We start from the raw sequence: 15,120 nt of genomic DNA on the forward strand, positions 1-15,120 counted from the left end.
AACACAGACCCCAGACAGTATCAAATGAACGATACAACTAGCAAGGTCTAAAACAAAGAAACACAGACCCCAAACAGTATCAAATGAACGATACAACTAGGAAGGTCTAATACAAAGAAACACAGACCCCAGACAGTATCAAATGAACGATACAACTAGCAAGGTCTAAAACAAAGAAACAGAGACCCCAGACAGTATCAAATGAACGATACAGCTAGCAAGGTCTAAAACATCCGTTAATCCTAAGTGGGTTGTCTCGAAGTACAGTCTTGATTCTTGTTACCTTAAGGCCATGAATTATAAGGTAAACGTGGAGATACTCGTAACCATACTAATTGACACTAGAGTACTTGACGCCCCACAAGCGTCGGAATAAATGTGACATTTGTCACCCCTTGGCTTAGTAGGCTGGGGACTGTAGCTAGCAGTTAGGGTGTGGGAGTGTCAGTCTCGTATAGATCTATACACACAATTCCCGCTCTCCCTCCAAGAGACTCTGGTTACCAACTTGACGACGGGGAGATCCGTGTCTTGAAGATGTATCTCGTATTCTGAATTCTGTTAGAGGCACTGGAATAATGATATAGACTCACGAATGAACTGAATCCTTTGAAATTATCATACTAGAAAGAGTAAATAGAACCTCCTAACTATTCCTATAATAGTTACTAGTGTCTCTGATCTATGAACGTTGACTAGAAGGCTGCCCTTGCTACCCAAGGGAAATGAACTGGTCGATGTAAACCTTTATGTCTATACGTGTATACATGATATATAACTAATTTTTAAACGACCTTCGGACGGATATCCGATACCCACCAGACCACATCCCAATGAGGAAAAGGAAATAGGGCGAACTAGCCTTCCTAAGTCTTTTAAACATTATTTATATAACTATACAAGTACAGGCATGCATTTAACGAAGTAGAAGCATAGAAGCATAGAATAAAACTTTGGTAAAACCTTGGAAAACCATTAAAAATAAGAATTTACGACTTGATAATATTATGTAAAACAAGCTTTGAAAACTGTTCATAAACACGTCTTGAATATAATTTGATAAAAACAATATAAGTAAAGAAAACCTTTGTTTAAAACTCTGTTGTAATTGGTTTTGAAGTAAAACATACGGTGCGAGAGGCAATTTGAGAAAGATTTAAACAAGTAAAGACGTTTTGGAAAACCATCTATAGTATTATACTTGGTAAAACAGCTGAAAGTGTGATAAATCCTTGTGCATGCGGGTTATTAATCACATACGATTGATATGATAACTAGCATGTTTTAACTTGTATTCCCCCCCATAAAAGCATGTAAAAACATTTAAAAGGTTAATTCATGGGTATGAACTCACCTGATGTTGGCGTTTTGGATGAATGGACGATATAGGATGCTAAGTGTCAAGTGAGGACTTGACCACACACGCGAATCCTATTTAACATGTAATGATACATTTAAGTATCTAATTAGTCATTTAATAACTAATTAAGCAAGTAAATATGTCTTACTACATAAAAACACTTTGCTACAAGTGCTAGAAGTACCAAGGGTTGCATAGAAGGTGTGTATGGACTCAAATTGGAGTTTACTCTTCAAATGATGGCCCTTATGTGTGTTTTACGGTTTCAATACCACTTCCCCCAAGATTTTACGGGCGTAAACTCATGGTAGTGGTGTCATGGGATGTTTAAAGGTCTTATCTCACTCATAGAATCATGCTAGAGTCGAATCAAGGGCTAAGGAAGTGATTGGGGCTCAAAATGGACACAATAGGGAGTTTACGGTCCTTGGACCACTCCTTGAGGAGTTTACGGCCGTAAACACATGATTTTATGGTCGTAAACTCATGTTAGTCCATTTCTTTTGTGATTTGGTGGTTCTAGGCTATGTAGGCAAGGTTCTAGTCACTTATATGAGCATAGGAAGGTGTTACATGCACTTAAACGCCTTAGAAAGGTGTTTACGGTCTATGAATGTGTTCTTGGTGAGTTTACTACCTTAAACACATGATTTTACGGTCGTAAACTCATGTTTTTCCTTGAATCATGTGTTTTGGTGGTTGTAGGTTAAGTACACAAAATTCTAGGTCCAATTCTAAGCCATACAAAGTGTTAAGGGCATTTCAACACCCTTTGGGGGTGTTTATGGTCTAAGAAGGGGTGTTTACGGTTTTGCGAGACCTTCCCAAACCGTAAAATCAAGTGTTGCTCATTGGGGCATGTTTTGGTGCATCACATGAAGGATTACAAGGCTCTAGGCACTCATGGAAGCTTTTGGAGGTGTTTGAGGGTTAATTTAACACCCAAAAAGGTGTTTATGGTCCTTGAAGACGGGTTTACGGTCCAAGAATGTTCTTAGACCGTAAACTCATGTTTACTCCCCATATGTTTAGATTTTGGTGTTCTAAGTCCTTTCATGTAAGCCTCTAAGTCATAACTAAGCTCCATAAGTGGTTTGGAAGGGTTTTTGGGCATCAAAACCCCATCTATGAGTGTTTACGGTCCAAGAGTGTTCTTGGACTGTAAACTCGTGATCTTGAGGGTTTTGGGTAATTTAAACACGATATTGTAAGATAGATGAGCTAGACAACAAGTTAGGATAGATCACTTACTAGTTTGGGGCTTGAGAGAGGCGATTTTTGACCAAACCCGATTTGTAGAGAGAGAAAGTAGAGAGAGAGAGAGACTCCTAAGGTGTAAAAAAGGGTTGGGATGAAACCCACTCAACCCTTATATAGGGTGGAGTTTATGGCCTGGTTGGGGGTCCACCTGACACCAACCGCGAACGGGGTTTTTCACGACTACCGTTAAACACGAAAATTTTAAAATTAGACCACCTTATTTTTGGTTTGCTTGACGAATATTTTTTAAAATATTCCAATCTGGTCAATGCCCATGATTTAGTTCTAACTCTCTCGATTCGAAATCACTTAACTAAGACGTTACTTCCTGCTCTTGAAATTTTAAGCCGAATTGAAGGTGTTACGGAGCAAATTGTTACTCCACAACAAGGGGGAGAAGATCTGCAAAACCATCCCAAACAATCATCTACAATTATGAATGTCACCACTAAACCACAGGGTAATGAAGCTTCAGGTTCTAGTGTGAAGGAAAAAGGGAAGGGCATTATGGGTTAGGATTATGAAGAAGAGGAAACTGAGGAAGAAATGGAGAAAAGAGAGAAAGATGCTCATGACACTTTGGTTTGTAGACAAGCTCTCTTTCCACTATGGTCATTGGAGAAATTAATCAAGGAAGCGATTGAGTCCCCTAGCACTCATTGGCTTGAACCAGTCGTCTCTTTTAACCGTGAGAATACAAGGGATTCATCAGTTAAGGTGTTGAAACCGACTCCTGCGGGTTCATTTATAAATGTCAAATTCAAAGTGACCCAAGGATCAGACACTTCGGTCTATATGATCTCATTGGCTGATCTACTGAATCTAAATCCACTTAATTGGATCATTCTCAACAACATTTTGCTGACTGAGCAGCAACAGTATGAGCCGATTATTACTCACATCAAGAGAATGTTAGCCTCTTACATCATGGAGGTTGCAAAGATGGATCAAGAGATTGCAAGTGTTTTAAGGAAAAAGCCAACTGTCAAACTGACTGGGAAGACTAGTGATGTGAACAGAATGCAGATGGGAAAAATTGATTATAAGTATAACATCGTTATGTTCACTAGAGGCAAAGGTCAAAGATTTGTGTTCGCTCTCGACCATAAACACTTGTTCTCCACTACATGTTTGGAGCATATTATTGATATCATACACAGGTGCAAACTGAATAGTGAAAGTGATAAGAAGAACTTTACGGATATGCTTTGGTGGTACATTTCGTTTCGCCAAAATATTCTTTCCACCATACCCATGTTATTCAAGACGGTGAAGAAAATCACTCTTGCTAAACCAACTTGATTTCTCGTCCCAATTGACGAAAAGCGAGAGATTGTGGAGTCTAAGAGGTTGCGTCTTTGGGCTTCAGTCCATATGTATACTCGGTCTAGACATGTCCAGTCGTGTTTTAATTTATGGTTTAGTATATATAGAGTGCATGCATGCATTATATTAATTACACTTCTTGTTTATTATTTTACTTATCGGTTACTGTAACCATAGCCTACCTCTACAGTAGCAATTCTCATTGAATTCTTCTGAGGTGGAGCATATTAATCATTTGACACTCATTTGATTCATCTTGGTGTTTATCGTTTTCTATCACTTGTTTTCATTTCATTGATATCTGATAGAATCTATCGATCTTGGAGAATATTTTTCTCATCAAGTGACCAACTCGACGAGTCGGAGGACATGACTCGACGAGTTGGAGCTGAAGGATGAAACCTTAATTTCTGGGGTTTTGCACCCTATTTAAAGGATCCATTGCCCCCCTTAGCTTCCCCTTACAACCACTTGTGAGTACAGAAACCCTAATTCGTGTGTGCGCTCCATTTTTTGTAATTTTCAAGCTTGGAAGGTGATTTGGAAGATTAAGACTTGAAGTATAAGAGGATTGTGCATAGGGGAGCTGGTGGATCTGACTCGTCTTCTTATTGGCATCAGTTTGAAGGTAACAAGTCGTTACCTTGACCTTTCCTCCTTCTAGATCTCTTTATGTTTAAGATTAGGGCTTTTCTAGCATGTATATTAGCCATTTTTGGGTATGGGATAGGTCTGAGGTTGCAACTTCAGATCTGAGCTTATCTTGGTCTCTATAGTTATAAAGTCTCCAGCTTTAGCAAGCATGAACCTTCCCTTTTGAGTTAAACCCCATTATAAGCTTGGATTTGACATTCTAAGCCTTTAGAGCCTTCCATGAACGTAAAGTTTGAAACTTTACATGATAAACATGCCTTGGGAAGCTTGATCTGCAATATGGAGCTTTGGAGTGGCTTAAAAAGCCTCTGAATGGAGAAAGGACTGAAGGGACTCGACGAGTTGCATGGCCAACTCGGCGAGTTCGATGAAGATTGATGTGAAATGATTTCCGCATGGAATCAACGAGTCAGCTAGGGTTTTCCCGACATTCAGACATGCATAAACTCGACGAGTCAATGGGGGATTTCACGACTTCTCGAGTTCAGGAAGGACTCGACGAGTCGGCGAACTGCACTCGACGAGTTGGGTCAACATGGACTGTTGACCTTGACCATTGACTTGGACTTTGACCAAGGGTTGACTAGTTAACTTATGGGGTATTTTGGTAGATTAGAAATTTATGGAAATGGTCTTATGGTAAATATAGGTGATGGAGTTCATGGACGTGGTTCGAGTGTTTAAGATTATCACTTTGATTCGACAGTTAAGAGGTGAGTTACCCTTACTATACTAAGGGGTCTAAGGCACCAATGCCGACCCATTGGATCTGATATCCTAGTAGTTGGTGATATGTTGAGTATGAGTTAGTTATGCTTGCTAGTGCTATGATAGTTTGGTAGATCTGTAGGACTACCTATGTTACTATCTGATTACCTGTATGTGCATTAGTTATGTTATATGTCTACATATTATGTGGGTTGGGTTGAGGTTATACTGCTCCGTGCGGTAGCCAACAAACCCTAGAGTATTCCAGATATGAGCTGAGGGTTGGGCGGGGCATGCCAGACTCATACCGAGGACTCATGAGCATTCCAAATACGAGCTGAGGGCCGGGTAGGGCATACCAAACTCGTACTATGGTCTCGGGAGCATTCCAGATACGAGCTGAGGGCCGGGTAGGGCATACCAGACTCGTAATGTGGGCTCGGTGGCAATCCGGATGTGAGCTGTGGGTCAGGAAGGCAATCCAAACTCACACTATGGGCCCAGGGGTAATCTAGTCGGTAAAGTTGTGGACCCAGTACATGCTTTTATGTGTATATGTGTTATTTGTAGTGTATCTGTATTTTGGAGGAACTCACTAAGCTTTGGGCTTACAGTTTCAGTTTTGTTTCAGGTACATCAGATGATCGCGGGATGGCAAAGGCGTGATCGTACAACTCCTCATGTTTATGACTTTGTTTATGGGATACTCTGATTTTATAGTATTTTGAAAACAAGTTTTGTAATGATTAATGGTTTTGAAACGTTTGTAAAAGTTTAAAATTGGCATGATTTTTATAGGTGTTACACTAACACAACTAAAGATGTTACCTTTATTACTTAACTAAGAGGTCGTCAAATCCTAGCTCTAGCAATTTAATGGTCACTAAACTACTAGGTAAACAAGTTCATGCAATTTAATGGTCACTAAACTACACTTAACTTGAATTAAGGAAACAAAGATGCATGCTTTAACATGTTAGGTAATGATAATCAAACGCATGCATAAACCAAATTCATATAACCCATAAAATAAGAAAACTAGCACATAGTATTAAGGTTTCATCTAGCTAAACGAAAGTCTACTAATTTAGCTACTCATATCTGAAAGTAAACACACAAGTTCATAATAAATTGACATGATTAAATTAATGCAAACCGAATGTAGCGTTTTAATCTTCAAATTCTCGATCTTCAAACAATCCCTCCTTTCAAAAGGTGTTTTTCGTACTTTTCTGACCTCTAAACTCAATTATAACTCTAGGAAATCATATCTAACAACCTCAAATTCGATATGCTAAGCAATATTTATAGTTTCCAAAAATCGTGTCTCATGTCGTGAGATCAGTAGAATCCGTGTTCGGCAAGGAAACTACATTCCGCGTGGATATCTCTAGAAGAATCAATCTCACGCCGTGAGATTATACTCCTCACGTTGTGAGAAATGGGAACTAGCATTTGGCATAAAAACGAAAGTCGTCAGACATTTTGTCTACTTTTCAAATCATTTTGAATCTCGTCAATCGGAGTTACGAGTCATGAGATATGGTCAAAATACCGACAAGGGGTCAAGATGTCTAGCAAAACCTTTTTTGTATCTTTTTCAGCTCCAGTCCTCCAAGTATCCAACTTTTGTCGGTTTCAATCATTTTCTTCGAGAATGTCCACTTTTGGTTGCAACATATAATTTAAGCATTATAAGTGCCCAATATCCTTCCAATTAACTAAATTCTAGCTTAAAATGTATTAAAATATTGCCTAGAAATATGTATAAATATGACACTATCAAAATTCCCCACACTTATCTTTTGCTTGCCCTCAAACAAATCTAATTATTTTTAATTCAAACTTTCATCACTAGCATCATATAGAACAATCCATTTTGTAATCAACCATTATACCAAGACCACAATGCGCATATTTGTGTTTAAATCTCCTAATAACTTCCCAATCCTAGCTACTCACAATCCTTATGAACCTTCACCCCTTAGCTTATACGACACTCGTTTCTACAACCCTTTGAATCAATCCTCAGAAATCTTTCTTAACCTCAAGGTATTTTTGGTCAAGCTATCTAAGCATACATAATATAGAAATTACAACTTTAGATACCACAATGGAGCTTTTGGAATTCTTCCATTCTTTGTATATTTGATATTTGATTTCTTTGAATTCACCACATTTTTGTTTGATTTTTGGTATCTTCACTTTTTGATTCTTCAGAATTTTTGATCTTTTGATCTTCATACTTTGATAGCTCCAAAAATTCTTCAACTTTTTGGATATTTTCTCTCTTTTTTTTATATATATAACTCACTTTTTTTTCAACTCAATTCCTACATGCTTAAGCAAGAGAGCTTAACTTCAACCTTTATTGGTTAGTGGTATTAGTCTAAGTGAAATGACTACATAAGCCCTCCTGGATAGATTTCAGGTGCACGCTGCAAAACTTATTATGCCATATAAACTACCAGATTACCGTTCATATCTCATGACTTTTCACTAAGACTTGGGAAGCCACAAATATACTATAACATATATTGGGTTAGTTAAACATTTGAGCTCGCATTGGATCATCCCACACAACACTGACAACTTAAGTTTAAACTATTATTACTAGATTTAATTTTTAGATTATTATCTCAAATCTATTTTTAAATTTTAAATTTTTTTTTAAATTTTTCTAGCAATTTACTTTTTCGACCCCCTACCCCACACTTATTACATACAATTCCCTCTTTGTATGCATAACATAAAGTAAAAGCAATAAAATGGAGAAAAAGGGAACAGACTCCCCTGGGGAAGTAATGGCGAGATCGATTCTAAACATGTGTGGAAAACTTGAACATCTTGATTATGTGACTGGAACTTGGACTTCATCGATATGTGTGAATGTGCCTACAAAATGTGAATGAAAAAGTTGCATCTTCAAAAAGTGTGGTGCATAAGATCTTCAAAACATAGCATCTCAATGTGGGAAAGCATACGCCACATTGTAAAATTGAAAGAGTAGAATAAAAACGCCATTTTTTACTGATCTCGACGTGGTAAGAATGGGCACGACGTGGTGTCGAACTAAATCAATTTTTGAATCTTGATGGAATCGAGCTCACGACGTGAGGAGTGAAGGCTCGTGTCATGAAAACTGGGTCTTCACAGATTGCAATTGTGCAATAATTCTTCTATCCATTTGAAATGCAATTGAACTTCTTAACGGATTAAGACTCTTCTAAAACCTCTATTTTCTGGACCCTCTCTTTCTCTAATCTCTTTTCGCACACGAAATTCACTCCACACTTATCAAAAATTATGGGCTTCAATTCTTATCTCTAATGCTCATGACTTATTTCTCTCGACATTCTAATAATTCTGCGAACAAAACAAACCATTGGTTGTAACAAGAAAACAAACATCTACCATCCGGTTACATGTCTTTAAAAACAAAATAAAAATAAAAATAAAAACACATAAATTAAACACACCAAAAGTATATTAAGAAAATAAAAACTAAAAACTAAAATAAAAGGATATAAATTCTTCAAATATCGGGTTGCCTCCCGATAAGCATTTATTTTTGTGCGAATCTTGAGTTGGTCTCCCAACTTAATAAATTGTCCATCCGCTCGTTATTAATTCATCCATTTTATCAAACACTCTGTTCAGGCCAACTTGTAAAAAATAACTTCTCATTTTGATTTTTGGCCAAACAAGTGAGCATATATTTAGTCCCAAAAAAATTAAAAAATGTGGGGACCGGTTGCTTGCTTGTCAGAAAATTATCGTTCTTCAGAACTTTCTTCAAAGATGGAATTGTCACCCCATGCGTTAAAACACAAACCGAAGTATCAGGAGCTCCCATCATGGAAATGATCATATCATGACATTGTTCTTGAATTTCTGGTTGTTTTTGTTCTTCGCCCGAGCATTCTGCTAGCAAACTTTCCAGCTCCTCCAAATTTCTTTCTGGATGAAATTCCTCATCTTCTATCTCTAGCTCAGCTTGTTCTGGTTTGTCATGAAGGATGTCATCCATCTATTTTTTCAGCTCCTTTAAATCTTCTTCTAAGTCATATCCCTCATCTTCTCGTGATAATTCCTTTTTCACTTCCTCAAGAAAAGTGTCAAAAGCATGAGATTTGGAAAATACATAAAAAAAACTAACTAAAAACAAAATAAATAAAAACCGAAAACTACTAAACTCACATCATGAGAGGTGAATCTCAGGTCGTGAGAACAGTAAAATCAGAAAAATTAATTTTTGCAGAAAATTAACTTTTTGCGGTTTTTAACCCAAAAAAGGATCGATTAACCTAAAACAATTAAATTAACAACTGAAATAGTCGTTCCCCCGACAATGGCACCAAAAACTTGATGCGTGGAAATATCTATACCTAATTTTAAATTTATAACCTAACTAACTTGACCAACTAAATTGCACCTAGGCAGTGTACCTAGTCGCATTGTAATGTAGTCTAAGTAAGTCGGGGTCGAACATAGGGAACGGTTTTAATTAATTATTCTAACTACTATTAAGTTAACATAAGATTTTAGCAAAGTAATGGTTTTTATCTAATTTTGCAAGTTTAGATGAACTTAATTTATCAACAACTATCAAATTAGTAAAACACTTCTGTTAGTTTAAATCCACTTTCCCTCAATGGTTTATATATTAATTATGATAATTCCTGTTGGTTACCAATTAAGATATTATTAGCAATTCAATTCCAAATTTACTAATATTCAATTAATTCATGTAGAGTTATGTATGGTCACACATATTTTAACACATGATCAATTTATTAAATAGAATTGGAGCTATGTAAGATTAAGTTGACAAACACAATTATGTTCATAATATGAGTTCTCTAGCAAAACTAAATTCAATAATTCAATTACTTAACTAAGATTGGTTTGATTTTAGCTCTAATAATCTTATGTTCACTAAATTACCAGGTATTTAAATTCATGCAGATTAATGGTCACTAACTACACATAATAAGAAGTTTAAGCAATCTAGTTATGAAATTAAGCATAATAGGTATAATCAATCAAACACAAGACATTAACCAACAAGAAAAGTCTAAATCTATTTAATTAAACTATGAGTTCCAGATTCATCTAGCTAACAGAAGCACCTAGATTTAGCTACTCATTCTAACAAATGAACACAAACAAGTTACAATAAAAAACATATTTAAAGTCCCAAAGTAAAAATCTAATTATGAACTTCTTCTTCCTTGGTGTTCAAACCAATTCCCTAGCCTTCAAAAACTCTGATTTCCGACTTCTGGAAACTCTCTAAGTCAGCCAACCTCCTCAACGTCGTAGGGATTAAGGATTTATATAGTTTTGGATTTTTCCCGACTCATGTCGTGAGGATAAGTGTCTCACGTCGTGAGTCCAATAATAATCCGTAACCAACACAGATTCTTGCTTCGCGATGTCTATCTTCTAGAAAGTCCACAATCACGTCGTGAGCTATAACTCCTCACGTCGTGAATACGCGTTTTTGCTGGATTTTTTTCATCTTTTAAGCCTTAATCCTTCAAAGTTCCCATCTTTAACGCTTTCAGTCCCTTTTCTTCAAAATGTTTTCTTTTGGCTGCAAAATATAATTTAACCTTATAACTACATTTATCTATGCAAATAACCAAAAATGTTAATTAAAATGTAATTAAATATTGCCTAAAAATATGTATAAATATGGCAATATCATGTATATATATATATATATATATATATATATATATATATATATATATATATATATATATATATATATATATATATATCCAAGTTTCTATTACTTTTCATTTTTCAAAGTTTACCTTTTGGATTTTGTTCATATTGCTTACAAATAAAATGAACCAATTTTTTTTAAAAATTATATATCATTTATCATTTATTTATCTTATGATATTAAGAACAATATGTTGAATTTTTACTATAATAATAATTCATAGATATTATTAAATGCATTGTTGTTATTGGTTATATTAACGTGATGAACATATGATTATGATTTGTGTTCAAGTTTTGTGATGGAAGTATTAATATTATTAGATAATATGTATTTTGATAAATAGGTTATAACTAGGGAAGAATCCCGTGTTGCGGGTTTTGGATTTTCAGGGGTTGGAGGGTATTTCATAGCTTTTTATTAAAAAAAAAACAGGAAATAGCAACAAACTTTACAATGCTTTACATATATTGGCTCTAAGTTATCCCATGTTTCTATAAGAAAATGTAATGTTAAATTTTGGTAATTTTACAAAGAATCAAATTACAATGCTCTATATGCTATACCTGTTAATTCTAAAAATACAATGTTTTATGTCGGTAGATTTTCACAAAAAATAAATAAATCAATCAATAAACTGAAAAGAGAGGCCAAGATGTACACCTCAAGCGGTTGACATTAATAGCATGAAAAAAGGGGGAGGAGGAGGTGTTAGATTACATCGTCTGGAGACTGGAGGCATATTTGTTTATATCCTTTTTCCTTCTAGATCATCATTATCTATAAAAAGCGACAACATGACCTCTTGCTATACCACTATCATTATCATTATCAATAAATAAACATTCATCCAATTAAAATAATTTATTAAATGTATATAATACCTTCAAAACTTTTGTGTTTGTCTTCTCCTTGTTGAAACTGACCTTTTCCAATCACCACATGCTCCAACTTCAACTTACTAAAAGCTATTTTAAAAATTCGACACTAAAATATCATAATCATATCAATCAAATCTTTAATTATATTTTTCAAAAACAAACCAAATTTAATAAAATCAAGTCAAATAAGTACCTCAACAGATTGTGCAGTTGCAAGCTTGTAAACATGAACATGCTTTGTTAGCCCAGTTCTATGACATCTATCCATTGCTTGAAGATCCATTTGAGGATTCAGAACCAAAAATTAATTCCTAGCCCACCATACCTTGTGCTTAGAAGGAATATTCTAAGATCACTATTCACATCATTAAACACCTGAATCTGTAGTTTTTACAAATCAATGAATACAGTCATGAAACTTATAACCGATAATTTTAGCTAAACTAAACTTACTTACCGTCTTCTCTCATCTAACTTGACACTCCCATCAACAATACCATACAATCCTTCCAAATAAACTTGTTTCTTCTCGTCTCTTTCATCGCCACACCCTTGAGATCGCTCTATTGCTTCCCGGAGGAAATCTTAGGTTGTTTTCAACTTTGGGGTTTTTTGATTTCATCATTTTCCCCAATTTTCATCTCTCGATTCTTCCCTTCTTGTTCTAATCTCACCCTTCGATTCAACCTCACCATCCTAATCTCACCGATTCCTTCAATTTCAATGGGATCTCTTCCACTATGTTCTCTCACAATGTCTTCCAATGCCTTTTCATCTTCATCATCATCTATCTCATATTTGACTTCCATTGACAAAAACTTGACCAATTACTTACAAATTCATTAAGAAAAACAATAAATAAAAATCACTATGTTCAATCTTGAATTTACATTCTCTTTGTATTAACTATAATAAGATCATACTTTTCATGTCAGGATGAAAGAAGGTCAAACTTCAAAGGGTACCAAAACAAAATAGTCAAAAGGAAGCAAACATATACATATAAGAAGGCTCATGGGTCTCATTGGTCTCTTTAGCATCTGAAACATGTTCAAGTACCCAATCATAACTTTAGGTAAAGTTACATTTCATTATACTGATACACAATCTTAATCCAAATCTTAAAAAATAGATGGAAACTAAAGAATCATATATATAATATACATGCTTCTTTTGCATCATCAATTTCTAGTTTGAATATACCACATAACAGTTGATTTTCATCCAAATACTTGGCTTTGATCCAAATACTTGTCAAAGTCCAGATGAAATACATCACATAAGAGTTGATTTTTGGGACAAAACAACCATTTAATATGTTATCAAATAAGGGTCATGTTACATTACCTGATATGTAAGATTGCGTGCTGATCTGTTTCAGGATAAACCTCTGGCTCTATTGATAAGTAGCCATGGTCTTCTGGTCAAGAACAACCATAGAAGGTTTAAATTTCAATCCAAAAAAATCCATCTATTATTACAGTCATCAATCACATTTGATAATCTAATGAAAAATGTCAACCCAAAAATCATGGATTTATATGGGATTTTAAATAAGATTTAAACTTAGTCGAAATAAGAACCCAAAAGAAAATGATGCTCTTACCTTAATAGTAGGAAAGTTCTTCAATGGAGATGGGAAAGCCCATTCTTCCTGTTGCTGTGAAACATAAGAATAAAAGCAAATCCAAAATGCAAGCAAAGAGTGAAGAACTCTAATTAGGTAGTGAAATTGTCTAAGCATTCCAACAGCAAGCAGGAGAAAAATAGCAATAAACCAAAGGATATTTCTTTTTGAAGCATAAAGACAAATACCTCGTATACATTTTGTAAATGATATTATAAGATTTTAAGAGGAAAGTAAACCAAATAATAAAAAACTTAGAGCACACACTTTGAAGGGAAACACATAAAAATTGAAAAAAAAACATTGAAGAAAACCTTAATCATTTTCCAAAGCATAAAAATAATCTGGATTTAAGTAATACCTGAATGAATGAAAGTTGAAGAGGATAAATTATTTGTGGGATTCCGACGACCTAATCATCAGCATACGATTTCATTTCTTTACCTTCTGATGAACAGAAAATAGAAACCGATGAATCTGGTAAGTAAAACCATTCTAATGAAATTAAACCAATGCATGAAGAAGCTCAAATCGAGTGAGCCTTGACACTAATGAAGTACTACCATTGAATCCATTGTCCTTCTCCTAAGGCTATTCTTGAACCAAATAACACAAGTGGACGTATTTGAGTACTTTCATCTAACACTTTGCATGCGATCTTTGAAACTTCACTGCAAGACACAATTTTTTTATGGAAGGACCTAATTTTCAATCCAAATCAACATACTAAATAGAATTTAATAAAATAAAAAAGAATTAGACCTTTGGTCGACTTCTTTTCTTTACAAATCAGTGATTATGTCGAAATCAGAAGAGTCTGACAACGACTCTTGCTCCTGATGCCTGCCAGTCATGGTGACCGAAAACCGATAGAAATCGACACTGCATTCTCCAGCGATCATCATAGAGGAATCGAGAACCCAGCTACAACAGGACCCTTCTGTAGATTGGAGAAGAGGACTAGAAGCAACGATCGACATAAATTTCAGGAACATCGAGATTTCGAGTGGTGGAGACAACAATAGTCAGTGCATTGAATAAGCAGCTTCAATCGGTAGACACTGGAGATCGAAGGAAATTGGAGTTGCGGTCCAAAAGAGATCAACCGACGTGTTCTAAATGTGTGAGTGTGAAGTAATTTTCATTTTTCAATTGGGTAAAGGATGAAGCAATGAGACAGTGAAAACTCTGGGTAGAGATTTCTGGAAGAATTTTAGTGGACAGAAAAGAGGTGGAGCATCTTTGTGGAAGAATTTTAGTGGACAGAAAAGAGGTGGAGCATCTGACAAACACGTAGCATTTTTCAATTGGGTAAAGGATGAAGTAATGAGTTGGTGAATACTCTGGGTAGAGATTTTTGGAAGAATTTTAGTGGACAGAAAAGAGGTGGAGCATCTAACAAACACGTAGCAACTATATCCAAGATAAATTTCCACAGACTGACACATGTAATCCAGAAAAACCAACAAAAAAAATAGAATTTTTTTTCCACCAATGAGAAGCATTTACTGTGCAACATGTAGTTCTAAATTAGTATATATATATATATATATATATATATATATAT

At 35.2% G+C, this 15,120-nt stretch overlaps 1 long non-coding RNA gene across 5 annotated transcripts; it reads right to left on the minus strand.

Annotated features, from left to right (window-relative positions):
- Positions 1 to 10,391: 10,391 nt before the first annotated feature.
- Positions 10,392 to 14,698, minus strand: LOC111884197 (uncharacterized). 5 transcript variants are annotated; one of them, XR_006189725.2, is made up of 9 exons: positions 14,316 to 14,698; positions 14,117 to 14,224; positions 13,915 to 14,000; positions 13,533 to 13,586; positions 12,384 to 13,346; positions 12,120 to 12,307; positions 11,930 to 12,013; positions 11,766 to 11,825; positions 10,392 to 10,907 (listed from the first exon to the last, which is right to left on the minus strand). It is a non-coding gene; the product is annotated as an uncharacterized LOC111884197 (long non-coding RNA). The 5 variants fall into 5 exon arrangements; XR_006189726.2 differs by lacking the exon at positions 10,392 to 10,907 and having other exon boundaries at positions 11,342 to 11,825; positions 12,384 to 12,728; positions 13,274 to 13,343; XR_006189724.2 differs by lacking the exon at positions 10,392 to 10,907 and having other exon boundaries at positions 11,342 to 11,825; positions 12,384 to 12,728; positions 13,274 to 13,346.
- Positions 14,699 to 15,120: the final 422 nt, after the last annotated feature.

The sequence above is a fragment of the Lactuca sativa genome, chromosome 3 (genome assembly GCF_002870075.4).
Source record: "Lactuca sativa cultivar Salinas chromosome 3, Lsat_Salinas_v11, whole genome shotgun sequence".
Lineage (NCBI taxonomy): Eukaryota > Viridiplantae > Streptophyta > Magnoliopsida > Asterales > Asteraceae > Lactuca > Lactuca sativa.